This window comes from Pleurodeles waltl, chromosome 8 (assembly GCF_031143425.1).
Source record: "Pleurodeles waltl isolate 20211129_DDA chromosome 8, aPleWal1.hap1.20221129, whole genome shotgun sequence".
In the NCBI taxonomy this organism is placed as follows: Eukaryota; Metazoa; Chordata; class Amphibia; order Caudata; family Salamandridae; genus Pleurodeles; species Pleurodeles waltl.
The window spans coordinates 311,394,852-311,408,468 of NC_090447.1; positions in this window are offsets into that span (position 1 = coordinate 311,394,852).

The following is a 13,617-nucleotide window of genomic DNA, read 5'->3' on the forward strand; positions in this document are numbered from 1 at the left end:
AAAAATGTTTTAATCTCCAACACCTGATACCTGTTCCCAAGAACTACATGTGAAAAAATGATGTATTACCAACACAATAAGACTCAAGAACTAATGTAAATCAGTGTCCACATACATAAGAATGCCCACAATAAAGGAATGTGTCTTCAAATTCCCCTCACAATTATACTAGTATTACTAAGAGCCTGGTTCTGAGTTTGGCACTCCGGGGACCGCAATGGCGGCAGCGGTGCTCTGACCGCCATCGGCTTGGCAGTCAGACCACCGTCTTAAGATGCATATGGTTCTATAAATGAAAGACCGTACTGTCCGGCAGGCACTGCCAGGCAATGCAGACTGCCACAGTGGTAAGATAGGCCAATGAGGCCGTTGGAGCCAGTGTTTCTGTTGGACAGATTATGATGTTGACTTCTGCTGACATGACTGTGGCAGTCCAACCACCATGTCCCAGTTGATAGAAACAGAGATAATAAAGGAAGGAGCTCACCGTCAAGCAGTGTCACACATCCTGTTCTGCCATGGAGCTGATGATACATGTCCTGCCACTGTTGTTGCTCTTAGCTGGAGTAGAAAATCCACACCACATGGACGCAACTGAGGGTAAGACACACACCTACTCGTGTTCCAAAACTCAACATCCGATCGACGTGCCGCAATCTAGCTGGTACGTGGGTCACCCAACGTGGACCAAGTACACCCTTTTCTGTCCCAGGTAAGAGTCATTCACAACCAATGACCCATACACAGCCACATGATGCCCTCTTTGGGCAGGTCACTGACACTGCTCTGCCCACTCCACAAAAACACACGTCTGCTCATTTTAATTTCAGGGACAGTTAAGTGTACTGAATATTAACACAACAGCAACAGCACATCAACATCGCACATAATTAAACAGACACCCTCACATTGCTCACATGCCATGGCCTATCATGATATTGAAGACACATCATGAGTGGATGTGTCATTTAACCCAAACACACCTTCCATGAAACATCCCTGTGATGGACCCACACATATCACCCACATTGCAACACAATGGAAGGTCAATGGGATGCACAATATTTTTGGAGGCAAATATCCAAAGCTCACAATGTAAACAATACCTGTACAATAGCGGTGGCGGCATCGGGGGCACTACAGGGACACATCCTCCGTCTTCCGCCAAGAAGCATGATGGCTACCCAAAAGGGGAACCTTCTTTAATTCACAACCTCCAGGCGAGTTAGTGTGCTCCCTGCATACATGTTAATAAAACCTTTTTTGTGATCTTCTACAGACAGACGACTTGATGAATAGGTAAGGTGCCAGGGTTCCTCTGTTTTTCATCCTGATGAAAGCCTTGGACCATTGTTTGGCCTGAATAAAGGGCTGAAACATGTCAACATTAAAAAGAGGGTCATAGGAAAAAGGCCGCTCCCCGATTGGGGGTGATTGTTGTGGCCATTTCTGCCCCCAGTGGGGGCAGATTGGCCATATGTTCAAGCCCTTCTTCACCCCAGGAAATGTTTTTGTTTGTGTGAACTGGAGTCAATGTGGCAGCATTTACCAATGATTTTGGATCCCTATGAAGCACATAGAGCCACATGGATCTCTCAGTGTCCTACCCCTGTGCCTACTAACCCTTTTAGACTTCTGTATCCACCTCCTCACAGCCACCGGGCCATGCTTCCACTACTTTGACGGAGGCGGCACTGGTTCCAGCTGGGTCAGTGGTAGCCTCATTTCCTGTGGCACTGGCCTGGATCCAACCCTGATGCAAATCTTGGACCACAGACTCAGAAATCTTAGCGGACCAGCAGTATGTTCCACATCACGGGGGTAATGGTGAAGAGGTAGACAATGTATTGCCCTCTCACTGCACTGACTGAACGTAGACCTTCAAAATGCTGATGGGTGTGATACCAGACTACAGATGGAATTGAAGTCCCCTTTGCCGCCTCCTACAAAGGAAAGTGCCTTCTTTGATGTGGTTGTCTCTTTAACTCAAGTGCTCAAAATGGTGATGGATGCAACTGCTGTGGAAAACCACCTGGATGAAATGCTGATCTGGGGCTTTGGCAGCACATCAATGTTCTGGAGCTGCGTGCCATCTGGTTAGCTCTTTCAACCTTCTATCAAGGGTATTCCTATGTAATTTTTCAAACATAATGCAACATACATAATACATGTGGTGTTGAACAAACAGAGTTGTCTCTCCATGTGTGCTTTACTAGGAGGAGCAGAGGCTGTCACACTGGCTACACCATCGGGAGTTTCCTTAACTGTCTACCATTTGGCAGAGTACCTAAATGCTGGTGCTGATGAGCTACGCCAATGTCCTCTACAAGGTCTAAATTGTATCCGGCACCTGAAGGTAGTGCAAGGCGCCTCTGCCAACCTGTGTGTACCTTGGGTTTATCTTTTTGCTATCTCTAAAAAAATGCTGAGCCTTTTGCACTCTGCTTCCCTGGGTTCTGAAGGTCAGAATAGATTGGGCTTAGCTCTTTCTGATAACCCTGGACTAGGTTTTAGTTGGTGTTTAAGTACTGCGGTGTAGTCGGACCCAGGAGCCACCTTAAAGCAGTACCCAGGAATCGTGAGATACTTTCTGAAGCCTGCAGCAGTAGGCAAAGTTAAACACTTACCTGAGGCATGTTTTACCAGAGCTTCCCAGCTCCTTGTTACTGCTGGACCTGCTGTCTTTCTTTCCAGGGGCTAAACTCCAAAAAAGCAATAGTTTGCCTGAATGTTTGCTAGTGGACCTTAGAGGAGCTCCACTAGTAGCCCAGTCTAAGTTTTCTTCACTCTCCAATATGGCTGTTTCTTCCTTTAGTTTTTATTAATTTCCCAATTCATCATGGGAATTGTCACATGAGGTGATTCACCCTTTCCTGTTTCTGTTTTCTCCATGCATGAGGGCAACAGTTTGGTTGGAGAGTGCATCACAGTGCAGCCATGTTTCTTTGGCAGTTGCTTGCTCTTGCTACCTGTTGTTCCTGTTTCTTATACTTGAATCCACTCAGCATTTTGAAGTTCTTCTTCCTGTAATGTGTCCTTTTATGCCTACAGCTTTTCTTTTTGTAACAGTGACAGCTTTTCAAAGGAACCTGTTTATCACATGGTCCACTTGTGTGATTACATTGTGCCTTCAGGAAGTTGTTGCCCGTACCTCACACAGTCCAAGTTCTATCTCCAAAAGTTAAGTCATTGCCCAGCTTTGAGTTTTGAATATTCAGAAGGTCTGGCACTACAACATACTGAGTCTGAGCATCTGCCCCAGCTTCCTCTACCTCTTTAGGAGTACCTGTTGTATTGTTAAAAGAGCAGGATTCTGCACCTGAACCTCCACAACCTATACCTTCATGTGTGGAAACAGAGCAGAATTGGCCAAGTGGATTCAGTATGCCTGCTGAAATGGGGGATATGTTTTGGTCACTTTCTGCTTGTCCCTAAAGTCAATCCATTCTTGCCGCTGAACAGTGTCGACCTGGTGTGAGGACTGTGGGTTGATCTGCTTGAGGAGAAACTTTCTGTTGCACTGTTTGTCCTGTTTTTGGCCCAACGAGGCTTTATGGTGGGACTATAAAAGGGTATTTCTCATCCCTTTTGGACTTTTTGAATCTGTCTGATCTGCTCTCTCTGTTCACATCACCAGTTGCAATGCGTTTTTTGAGGGGGCTTACATATGTGTTTCCTTCTGCACATATTAAAATGCTGCAGTGGGACATTAGCTTGGTCCTTATGCTTTGACGTGCACCCTTTTTAAGTCTATTCACAACTGTTCTTTGAGCCTGTTAACCCTAAATGATGTCTTCCTCATTGCGATTACTTTTGCACTGTATCAGTGAACTGCTGTCATTGTCAATGCAACCATTATATACTACCTTTCTTCTGTAAATAATGGAGTTTTAGACTCGGACATCATGTCTATCAAAGGTGATGTCACCTTACCATGTGGGGCAGTACATCACACTCCCCGCTTTCTTATTTACGTCACATCCCACTAATTTCTGGGGTCTCTGAAAAATTAGAAACATTTTTGCATTTTCATTTTTGCCTAGCAGCGTTCGGTCACGATCATGCCTGTGAGAAAGTAGCCTCTTTCTAGCCTTGTTACCCCCACTTTTGGCCTGTTTGTGAGTATATGTCAGGGTGTTTTCACTGTCTCACTGGGATCCTGCTAGCCAGGGCCCAGTGTTCATAGTGAAAACCCTATGTTGTAAGTGTGGTTGTTATGTGTCACTGGGATCCTGCTAGCCAGGACCCCAGTGCTCATAAGTTTGTGATCTATATATATGTGTTCCCTGTGTGATGCCTAACTGTCTCACTGAGGCCCTGCTAACCAGAACCTCAGTGGTTATGCTCTCTCTGCTTTTCAAATTGTCAATAACATGCTAGTGACCAATTTCACCAATTCACATTGGCATACTGGTACACCCATATAATTCCCTAGTATATGGTACTGAGCTACCCAGGGTATTGGGGTTCCAGGAGATCCCTATGGGCTGCAGCATTTCTTTTGCCACCCATAGGGAGATCTGACAATTCTTACACAGGCCTGCCAGTGCAGCCTGAGTGAAATAACGTCCATGTTATTTCACAGCCATTTACCACTGCACTTAAGTAACTTATAAGTCACCTATATGTCTAACCTTCACCTGGTGAAGGTTGGGTGCAAAGTTACTTAGTGTGTGGGCACCCTGGCACTAGTCAAGGAGCCCCCACATCGTTCAGGGCAAATTCCCTGGACTTTGTGAGTGCCGGTACACCATTAGACGTGTGTACTATACATAGGTCACTACCTATGTATAGCGTCACAATGGTAACTCCGAACATGGCCATGTAACATGTCTAAGATCATGGAATTGTCACAATTCCATGATCCCCTGGGTCTCTAGCACAGAACCCGGGTACTGCCAAACTGCCTTTTCAGGGTTTGCACTGCAGCTGCTGCTGCTATCAACCCCCCAGACAGGTTTCTGCCCCCCTGGGGTCCAGGCAGCCCTGGCCCAGGAAGGCAGAACAAAGGACTTCCTCTGAGAGAGGGTGTAACTCCCTCTCCCTTTGGAAATAGGTGTGATGGCTGGAGAGGAGTAGCCTCCCCCAGCCTCTGGAAATGCTTTGAAGGGCACAGATGCTGCCCATCTCTGCATAAGCCAGTCTACACCGGTTCAGTGATCCCCCAGCCCTGCTCTGGCGCGAAACTGGACAAAGGAAAGGGGAGTGACCACTCCCCTGACCTGCACCTCCCAGGGGAGGTGCCCAGAGCTCCTCCAGTGTGCCCCAGACCTCTGCCATCTTGGATTCATAGGTGTTGCTGAGTGGCGAGTGCCAGCAGGTGACGTCAGAGACTCCTTCTGATAGGCTCTTAACTCTCTTAGTAGCCAATCCTCCTTCCTTGGTAGACAAACTTCCTTTTCTGGCTATTTAGGGTCTCTGCTTTGGGGAATTCTTCAGATACCGAATGCAAGAGCTCACCAGAGTTCCTCTGCATCTCCCTCTTCACCTTCTGCCAAAGGATCGACCGCTGACTGCTCAGGACGCATGCAAAAATGCAACAAAGTAGCAAAGATGACTACTGCAACCTTGTATCGCTTCATCCTGCCGGCTTTCTCGACTGTTTCCTGGTGGTGCATGCTCTGGGGGTAGCCTGCCTCCTTCTTGCACCAGGAGCTCTGAAGAAATCTCCCGTGGGTTGACGGAATCTTCCCCCTGCACCACAGGCAACAAAAGACTGCATCACCAGTCCTCTGGGTCCCCTCTCAGCACGACGAGCGTGGTCCCTGGAACTCAGCAACTCTGTCCAAGTGACTTCCACAGTCCAGTGACCCTTCAGTCCAAGTTCGGTGGAGGTAAGTCCTTGCCTCCCCATGCTAGACTGCATTGCTGGGTACTGCGTGATTTGCAGCTGCTCCGGCTCCTGTGCACTCTTCCAGGATTTCCTTCATGCACAGCCAAGCCTGGGTCCCCGACACTCTAACCTGCAGTGCACAACCTTCTGAGTTATCCTCCGGTGTCATGGGACTCCCTTTTGTGACTTCGCGTGGACTCCGGTTCACTCCTCTTCTAAGTGCCTGTTCCGGTACTTCTGCGGGTGCTGCCTGCTTCTGTGAGGGCTCCCTGACTTGCTGGGTGCCCCCTCTGTCTCCTCATCCAAGTGGCGACATCCTGGTCCCTCCTGGGCCACAGCAGCATCCAAAAACCCTAACCGCAACCCTTGCAGCTAGTAAGGCTTGTTTGCAGTCTTTCTGCGTGGGAACACCTCTGCAAGCTTCTTCATGACGTGGGACATCCATCCTCCAAAGGGGAAGTTCCTAGTCCTCTTCGTTCTTGCAAAACACCAAGCTTCTACCATCCGATGGCAGCTTCCTTGCACCCTCAGCTGGCATTTCCTGGGCTCTTGCCCACTCTCCACACTGTCGCGACTCTTGGACTTGGTCCCCTTGTCTTACAGGTACTCAGGTCTGGAAATCCACTGTTGTTGCATTGCTGGTGTTGGTTTTCCTTGCAGAATCCCCCTATCACGACTTCTGTGCTCTCTGGGGGTTGTAGGTGCACTTTACACCTACCTTACAGGGTCTTGGGGTGGGCTATTTTTCTAACCCTCACTGTTTTCTTACAGTCCCAGCGACTCTCTACAAGCTCACATAGGTTTGGGGTCCATTTGTGGCTCGCATTCCACTTTTGGAGTATATGGTTTGTGTTGCCCCTATACCTCTGTGCTCCTATTGCAATCTATTGTAACTTTACACTGCTTGCATTACTTCCTTTTGCTATTACTGCATATTTTTGGTATTGTGTACATATATCTTGTGTATATTTGTCATCCTCATACTGAGGGTACTCATTGAGATACTTTTGGCATATTGTCATAAAAATAAAGTACTTTTATTTTTAGTATATCTGTGTATTGTGTTTTCTTATGATATTGTGCATATGACACCAGTGGTATAGTAGGAGCTTTACATGTCTCCTAGTTCAGCCTAAGCTGCTTTGCCATAGCTACCTTCTATCAGCCTTAGCTGCTAGAAACACCTCTTCTACACTAATAAGGGATAACTGGACCTGGCACAAGGTGTAAGTACCTTTGGTACCCACTACAAGCCAGGCCAGCCTCCTACAATGCCAAACTGTTTATCTGTTTGGATGTCGTAGTGGGTCTGTTTCGGCCTTTAGTAACAAGTTCTGAACATTGATTACAGTCTTGTGACACTTACTTGTTAGCACTTAGGAAGATTTCTCAATGGCCTGATTTGTTACATTGTGCTGAGGAATCATTGTGTGATATTCAACAAGGTGGGATGGATGTCTTGACATATGTGACTCATTCTTGTCAATTGTCATCTGAAGCACCCCGTGAGGATAAAACTGAGGTGACTCTTTTTCAACATGGTTTGAAACTAAGCATGAATTAATGTGTTCACAATACCCTACTACTTTTGCTGAACTTATTGATTTGGTGCTGCAAATTGAACATAGGTTACAGGAGTGACAACTGAAAAGAAAAAAGTTACAAGGAATTAATTATAATTCTCCTGGGCTTCATTGTCTGGCTGGTCAGAGGTCTCAGAGGATCCATTGATTCAAGAATAATCAGGATCTGTAGGAGCTGTACACGGTCCTTGGACTAAACATGAGATAGAATAGTGAAGTAAGGGTGGTCTAGGTTTATATTATGGCAATACTAGACAAATGATTCAAGCCTGTCCTATACAGTCTCACAAAAACATTGATTGGTCTTATTCTTTGCTGTAGAAGAAGCCAGAACAAACTTGCCACCTTAGATGAATGATCTATGAATACAATTGATAAACATTTATTTGTATTACCAATTCACCTCAAGACCAGAAGAAGGAAAGGCTGTTAATACGTCTGCCTTGTTGGATAATTATACCTATGTTATATTTATTGGTCAGTATTGAGGCTAGACAGGCATATGAGGTAAATGAAACGGTTGATGGTTCTCCCTTAATTTATAGTTCAATTCGGGAGGTTTCTCTCCCATTGAAAGTTTTTTTGGGAGATGATAAAAAAGTATTAACTTTTGATAAATGCCTCTCCTCATTCTGCTATACTGTTTTGGAATTTCTTGGTTAAAGAGGCATAAACCCATATGTAAGTTTGTCTATTCTACCAATGTCTTTGTCATCACAGTACTGCTATAATTATTGTTATACTTCAGGAAGTAATTGACTTCCATGAAAGATATAAAGAATTCTACATCTGCCTTAGTTTTGGCTAGTGTATTCTTGCAACCAACACTGTACTATGCTTATTCTTTAGTGTTTCCAAGCCAAATATTTTTTGACTTCCCTCTCATAAGGAATATGATTGTATAATACCAATTGAGTCTGGCACTTTTGTATCTTTAGGACAGATTTACTCTCTACTTCAAAGGGAGGATAAAACTTTGAAAGCTTAACTAAAAAATCATTTGCAAAATGGGTTGGTAGTACTGTTTTCATTGCTTGATCTCTTTTTTTAAACAATCACAGGGATTGTAGTCTTCTGTTCCCCGAGGTCCATCATCACTTTGATTTTCGCTTCTCGGAGTAAGACACAATTTACAACAACCTAATTAGTATTTACTAGGCAGATTGGGCTGCACTTACTTAGATTGATTGGTTATATTGGTTCATAGGTTGATTTGCGGAATAAAATTCTGGTTGCAAAAAGACTGGTCGGAAATTGCAACCAATTTTTTGTGACAATAATAGTACACCTGGCACTTAGAACCGTTTTTTATTCATCATGATCATTATTATCCCTCGTGAATCTCAATGTTTCTGATCCATACTGTCTGTGGCTTCCAGCGGAGCAGTCCACTTTAAACCTAAGCTTAAAGTAAAGAGCAGCTTGGATGCCCTGTTAAAGAGATCATGTGAGCATGGCACTGGACAAATTACTGTGGTGGACTGGGAGAGGTGAGGCAAACGTCCTGTGATGGACTGGGGAACGTGGGACAAATGTCCTGCGGTGGAACTGGGTGGAGGAAGGCCTAAGTCTGACACGTAGCATGATGCATCATTATACTTTAAGTTCTGATTTACTGGACTTTGGCAACCTGACCTAGCTGCATCATTTAGGTCACAAAGGGAAACCGGTGGTGCGTATATAAACGAGTACACAGCTTCAATTCCGAACACTGACCTAAGTAATGGGTTTAATTTGCATAGTTCAACATATACAATCTTAAAAAAATATATTTATCTTGCCCCATGCACGATAATTTTCCGCAACGAAATTAGATTCTGTGTTCGGAAAGGGTTCCCTCCATGACTTGCTAAACTGTGGTGCATCAATAATAGAGTGACCCCCAAGGGTTCGGTTTCAGGAAGCTCTTGGTGTAGGTAAGTAACCTGATCCTGGTCAACACCGGCGTCAGCGGCTGCTTCCGCCGCGCCAGGGCCTGCTACAGTGCGAGGAATATGTTTTTACGGCGTTCCGGCTCCACATTGTGAATAAAACTCCCTGCTATGGAAAAAACAAACGACGACCAATCACCAAAGCCAGAAGAGGCGTTGAGTGTAGGTACCGACTCCTGAATTTTGTTCACTCTCTGCTGTACCTGACCGCAATGCCTGTGCTCTTAAAAATATGTGCAGAGAAACGCTTACATGTTGTACTTTTAAGTCAGTGTATGCACGTTTTGCTTTATATTTCCCCTTCTAACGGTGTAAAATCGGTTATGTCTATACCGCGTTTCTTAATAGGAGAATTTAAAAGATATCTGTCTGTGTGTTGTAGTTTTCACTCACCTAGTGTATGTATGATTTTTAAGAGACGCATGCTGTCAACTACCGATTCGTGTATAGGTAAGGCGCCTTGAGGGAAGCATGCATTGGCCCATTTATTCAGAAAGGGTCACATGGTGTCGGCAATGGGCTCTGATAAGTGATTCAGAGAGGGGACAGCGTGAAACATAAATCCTATTTAATGTAAAGGGCCTTTTTAGGGAGTTAAATGGACGCTCCCCAAATGAAATATTGTCTTAAAGGTGTTGCACAATATACACATAACACACTGTACAAATATACCACAAAAATAACATCTCTCCCAATACAGGGGTGCTCATACACTATTTGGTTTGAATGTAGAATGGGTCAGCACAAGCGAAAACGTTACTAAGGCTTGGTTGTCTGAACATATTTATATGTATTTTATCTAAATAGTACAGTTTCACTCTTTACCCAAAAAAACATTGTATCTAGAGATTCTTTTTGTTCAGCAGTAGACTCTGTGCAAACGTTCATTCTCCCGTAAGGGCTGTTCTGTTATGAAATGTTATGTTATGTTATGTTCTGTTATGTTATGTTATGTTATGGTATGTTATGTTATGTTATGTTATATTATGAAATCTAGATTTGTATGGCACGGATTATCACGTATGAGGGTATCCAGATGCCAGAGCAGGAGAGCAGGCCTGGAGGTGCTCCTAGTTGAACATCTAGGTCTTCAGCATCTTGCGGAAGTGGAGTGATGGTTCTGATGTGTAAAGGGAGTTCAGCCCGGTTTATGGCTGCAATGAAAGAGAAAACGCGACCTCCTGTCTTGCTTCTGTGGATGTGGGGAACTTGAATGAGGCAGAGAGAAGTGGAGAACAGGTGTCGGGGGTATGGTAGAGTTGTACTCCGTTGTTGAGGTAGGCTCGTCCTACGTTGTGGAGGGCTTTGTAGGCATGGATGAAAAGCTTGAATTTTCAGCTATTATGGATTTGCTAGTCAGTGCTGTTCTGTGAGGTACGGCGTGATCTGTGCACTTCTGGGGATGTTTAAGATGAGTCTGGTGGTAGTGCTCTGGATGGTTTAGAATCTTTGAATGAGATGGCTGAAGATGCCAATGTTAAGTACTTTGCTGTAGTTGAGTTTGCTGGTGATGAGGGGATGAGTGACTGTTCCTCTAGTATGTGTGAGGAGCCATTTGAAGATTTTGCGAAGCATTCAGAGGATGTGGCAGCAGGATGAGATCACAACATTGACTGTTTATCGAGAGCTTGTTGTCAAAGATTATTCTCAGGTTTCTGGCGTGATCAGTGGGGGTGGGTGTAGGACCCAGGTCGGATGGCCACCAGGAGGAGTCCAAGGCCGAGTTCTTATTTCCGAAGATTAGGCCCTCTGTTGTCTCTGTTTTGAGCTTGAGCCAGTTCTCTTGCATCCAGTTTGCTATGTCTGACATGCAGGCAGTGGATTTGTTCCTGCTTGTATTGTTTGTGTTGATGAGGATGAGCTGAGTGTCACTGGCGTAGGAAACAACACTGATGTTGTGGATTCTTATGATGCGATCAAAAGGTGCCAGGTAAATGTTGAACATGGTCGGGCTGAGAGAGAATCCCTGAGGAACTCTGCAGATAATTTTCTTGGGTTTGGAGGTGAAAGTGGAGAGTCTTGCCTGTTGTGTCCTGTTGGAGAGGAAGGAGGAGATCCATCTTAGGTCGAGTCCTTGGACTCCTGATTTTTGAAGTTTGGTGATGAAGGTGCTGTGGACGAGAGTGTGGAATGCTGCCGAAAGGAGAAGCAGGATGTTTGCAGTGGTTTCTTCTCTGTCCCTGATTGAGTGAATGTCATCTGTTGCTGCTCGGAGGGCAGTTTCTGTGCAATGGTTGCTGCAGAAGCCTGCCTGGGTAGAGTCCAGGAGGTGCTGCTCTTCAAAATGGGCAGCGAGCTGCTTGTTGGTCTCCTTCTCGAGGACTTTGGCTGAGAAGGTAAGAAGCGAGATGGGCCTGTATTTGCTCAGATTTGTAGGATTAGCTGAGTGTTTCTTCAGCAGAGAAGTGACCTCCATGTGTTTTATATTTGTCTAAGAAGTATCCACTGAGGTGGAAGAGTTGATGGTAGTGGTGAGGTTGCTGCTGATCAGTGTGCTTCCCAGGTTGTACACTTGGTGAGGGCAAGGGTCTGAGGGGGATCCTGAGTGGATGGGCTGCCTTATTCTGGTAGTGCCTTATATGGTGACTGGGTTCCAGTTAGTTAGAGAACTCCAGGTGGCTGTGGGAGAATGTGTTGTGATATCAAGTTGAAGTAGATCTCGGGGATTTTGTTATGAGTCTGACAGGCTGTCACAGAGGGCATTGGTAGCAGCTGTTGTATTGGTGAATTCCATGATTATGTTGAAGAGTTCTTTATCTGTGTTAGAGCAAGATTCAAGTCTGGTCACAAGAGCAGCTTTCCTTGCTTATTTGATCTGTGTGTGGTACCTTCTTAGAGCAGATTTTATGTGTCTCTGGAGGTGTTGTCTTGGCTTGTCTTCCATCTTCTTTCTAGTTGCTTGCAGTGGCACTTGTCTCTGAGGTCCTTGATGGACCAGCATGCTTGGGCGTGAGTTCTTGTTTGTCAGATGTTTTCATAGGGGCCAGGTTGCTGATGCAGTCTGAGATCCAGTTGTCAAAGGTGGGTATGTCTTTCTGTAGTTCACAAGTGAGGGTTGGTTGGCCTGATCTGAAAGTGAGAGTCCAGTCTGATTCTGGTATGTTGCTCCAGTTACGTTTTTTGGTCGGTGTGAGTATATGGGGGTGGGGGTGCACTGATGTAGAAGTTTACAATAGCATGGTCTGTCCACATGAGTGGCAAGACAAGGCTGAAGGTGATCTTAATGCTCACTGTGGCTATTTTTTAACGCACACTGCTTTCTACTGGACACAGATTTCCAATCTTACAATTCCAGATGGTGGGACAGCAGGATATATTTTGATATGACATTTACTACTCTATTACACACCACCAAAAGCTTCATTTGAGTTTTAGATAAAGACAGTACTTGTATGAAAAGTTTGCACTTTGGGTATGTCATTGTTATTTTGGCTGCTTAAAAAGTAAGAATAGGAACAAAATGTCTCGCTATTTAGTCCATTATTTTAGAACTAGACGTTAATTGCATGTGTCTGAGAAAGTGGATTATTAGTTGGAGAAGATGAGTGTCCTCCACAAGTAATAATGTCTCTATCTTGGTAGGTCAATAATTTACACATGAGCTCAACACTTATTGCTATGGCACAGATCAGACAGGTGTAAATTCAGAAAATATGTAACACATCTAGAAGTACCCAAATAGTTAAACATTCAGAAACACAACTGAAAAAAATAGATTTCAATTTATTAAAAAATAATAATTTAATGAACAAAATTACACCCAAACCACAAAATTCCAACAAGGGAAACAGGACATATTAATTTTTAGATATTAAAAACGAAATAGCATCAAAATGCATTAAGTGCTAATGTAAGTCAACTGACTGCAGTAGACCGGGACATAGGCATAACTTGAGGCCAGCCGTTATGGAGTGCAGGTTTGCTACACCAACTAGGATAGACCTGGTCGGTGATTTTATCTTCAGACTTGGGGCCTGATTTAGAGTTTCGCGGATGGGGTTACTCCATCACAAATGTGTTTGCCCAAATTATGATTCCATCATATCCATTAGATGGGATATCGGCCACATTTGTGACAGGTAACCCCTCCAACAAACTCTAAATCAGGCCTTTAGTCTTGAAAATAGAAATCAAAGTGCTTCAGTGGGGCACTGAGAAGAGCTCTTCAATGTTGGATAAGCATTCGACAAGGCCCCGGAGAATGTGCTGGTTGAGGTGGGAAAAGCTCAGAGCGGGAAAAAATAAAAATTAGTTCCCAGAGAACTACTCT